This window comes from Dama dama, chromosome 23 (assembly GCF_033118175.1).
Source record: "Dama dama isolate Ldn47 chromosome 23, ASM3311817v1, whole genome shotgun sequence".
Lineage (NCBI taxonomy): Eukaryota > Metazoa > Chordata > Mammalia > Artiodactyla > Cervidae > Dama > Dama dama.
The window spans coordinates 27,316,490-27,319,679 of NC_083703.1; the positions used below are offsets into that span (position 1 = coordinate 27,316,490).

The 3,190-nt window shown below is 43.8% G+C and overlaps 1 non-coding gene across 1 annotated transcript; it reads right to left on the reverse strand.

Annotated features, from left to right (window-relative positions):
- Nucleotides 1-756: 756 nt before the first annotated feature.
- Nucleotides 757-863, reverse strand: LOC133045394 (U6 spliceosomal RNA). The gene has a single exon (XR_009690255.1). It is a non-coding gene; the product is annotated as a U6 spliceosomal RNA (small nuclear RNA).
- Between the last annotated feature and the right edge of the window lie 2,327 nt (nucleotides 864-3,190).

The following is a 3,190-nucleotide window of genomic DNA, read 5'->3' on the forward strand; positions in this document are numbered from 1 at the left end:
TGAATATCAGGTTGAGATTTCATGAATAGTCCATAATTTTTGAAACAAGGCTAATTAATATGTTGGGTGGATTAGAAGTGAAAAGGAGTAGGAGCTGAAAGACTTTTCAGTTTTGATTTTTTTCTCCAGAAGTCTGTGGGTGCTCTGGAGATTTTCAAACCTGAAATACTTTGAAAGACATTGGTTTGCTTGAAGAAAATAAGAAAGTTATGAAAAGATGGATAAAGAAGAGAGAAAGAAAGGAAAAATAATGGCAGGGTAAGCACTTTACCTCGCCAGCACTGATGCGGTTAACAACTGTCACCATCACCTGCATCACAGTCATTAACTGACTGTCTCTTCTGTGTGACTGGCACTGCATTATGAGACTTGCACGTGTTATCTCTAAACACATGCTCAGAGATCACAGACTGGAGGCTAGGAGCTGGATACCCTTCCCCAGGAGGCTTCCCCTCCTAGCTCAGGGTTTGGGCACCTGGCAGGATGTACAGGCATTGAAAGACACTCACTATCTGTTCTGCTGTGGTCAGGTACCACTGGTATTAAAGCTAGCCTTCCTCTGCTCTTCATCACTTACACACACACACACACACACACACACACACACACACACACATTTTGCTCCTGTATTGGGGTAGGCCGAATAGAGGGCTCACTTGATGTCTGCAGTATGTCCATCATACACACATAGCTCAAATGCATCTCTACCCAGAGTGGAGCTTTCTTTTATTTATTTTTTTTTTTCTCTTTTTCTTTAAAAATATGGAACGCTTCACGAATTTGCGTGTCATCCTTGCGCAGGGGCCATGCTAATCTTCTCTGTATCATTCCAATTTTAGTATATGTGCTGCCGAAGCGAGCACTCTTTTATTTTTTGAATATTTATTTATTTCTTTGGCTGCCCTGGGTCTTACTTGCAGCATGTGGGATCTAGTTCCCTGCTTAGGGATCGAAACCAGGTCCTCTGCATTGAGAGTGAGGAGTCTTGGTCACTGGACCACCAAGGAAATCTCCAGACTGGGATTTTAAAACTTTATGGCAACAGAGGAAATCCAGGATCTTCAGGTTCATCGCTCTGGATTTCAGAATGTCCCTCCCCCATGGACTGGTCTGGTCTTCCTTTCACCCCTCCCCAACATTGAGCCTGTTTCCAGCAGAAGCTGCTGTGAGGTATGGCTCTCCCCCAACCCTCATCCTCTCAGAAAAAACAACCACAAAGTCCTCTGCCAGTCTGGTGCCTGACACTTTATCTTAAAGTGTTTTTTTTTTTTTAGGAAAAAAAAACAAACAAACCTGAAACAAAATCTAAATGCAGTAATTTATTTAGGCATTGACAGACATGAATGTGTCTTTATGAATTAATTTGCTAAATTAATCAATCAATTTAGCTGAAAAATCAGATCAAGCAGATAACAAGCCAGTTGGATCTGACCTGATTAAATTAGGTGACTAGAAATGTCATCTGATTAGATCAGATCAGTCAAGTTGCTATTTCGAAGCAGTCACAGTCAGGAAATGAGAGGTCTTCCCAGGGCCCCTGCCTGCAGAGTGTGTCTGGGGTTGGGGCTGGTGCGAAGGACTTCTGAGGTCCCCAGGGCTGTCTGAACTCAGCTTTCTTAGGAGCGCTGCAATTTCAGACACCAGGCTGCGTGACCAGGTTACCAGATGGCTTCGAGCTTCCTGTTGCTGCTGGAACAAATGGCCACAACCTTAGTAGCCTAAAACAACACAAATTCATGACCTTGCGATTCTGGAGGTCAGAGTCTGAAATGGGTCTCTTGGGGAAAAAAATCAAAGAGTCGGCAGGATGGTGCTTTTTCTAAAAGAAGGAGGAAGAATCTATCCTCGCCTTTTCCAGCTCCCATGAACCACCTGCTCTCTTTGGCTCATGACCTCGTCATTCTGATGTCATCGGTCACGTAACCCTCCTGCCTCTCTCTTTCACATATAAGAACCCTTGAGACTACTTTGGGTGCACCTAGATAATCCAGGAGAACCTCTCCATCTCAAGATCCTTAACTTAATCCTCTCTGCCATGTCCCTTTTGCCACTTCATAGGTTCCAGGATCTTTGAGTGGTCAATTACTATGCTTCTCACAACAACTAAGGCTACTGCCAGATTTTCGGAAGTCAGGATGACACATTGGTCCCTTACAGACAACTCCAGGATTAGAGATACTGAAGAGCCTTATGGGATAAAACCATACACCCCTGATTCTGCCATAGCAACCGAAGTTCTTGAGATTAAAGTAGTTCTTCTGCATTAAAACTTGGCTTCCATAAAACTCCTACTCCCTAGAAATATATAATGTGGGAGGATGAATAGCATGTTTCTATAACATCCATCACCTATCATCAAAGATGATGGGTTGGTTTATCAAACTCCATATGATTAAGAGGTGCTATAATTAGGTGGCCCAGTGATAAAAAAATGTACCTGCCAATGCAGTTCTATCTCTGGGTCAGGAAGATCCCCTGGAGTAGGAAATGGCCACTCCCTCCAGTATTCTAGCCTGGAAAATCCCATGGACAGAGGAGCCTGGGAGTCTATAGTCCACGAGATCACAAAGAGTCGGACATGACTGTGCACACACACACACACACACACACACACACACAAAGATAATTAATACACATTGGAAGGAACTCAGCTAATAATATTCAGAACTTGGAACTCTAAGCCCAGGTCCAGACTCTGGAAAAGACAAAAAAAAAGTTAAATTTACATCAATTACTTCTGCATAGGAATGCACTGGTGGCCCAGCAGTTGGGAGTCTGCCAGCTAATTCAGGAGACATGGGTTCAATCCCTGGTCTGGGGAGATTCCACATGTCGTAGGGCAACAACTGGACTTGTGGGCCACAACAACTGAGCCCTGGCTCTGGGGTCCATGCTCTGCCCTGGGAGAGGCCACCACAATGAGAAGCTGCGCACCACAGCAGGTAGTGACCCTGCTTACCGCAACCAGGGAGGGCCCAGGTACAGTGGTGAGTACCCAGAGCAGCCAAAAATAAATAAAGTTTTTAAAAAGTTACTTCTGCTTAAAATATGTTATGGAAAGAGTGCAATAACAGACTCAGCTATGCTGCAATCCTTAGAGGTGTACTTGTACATAGTCTTGTACTGAATATTTCTTTCATGATTTACTTCTTTTGACAACATGGCATTTAGTAGGTTCTATGTTTGGAAC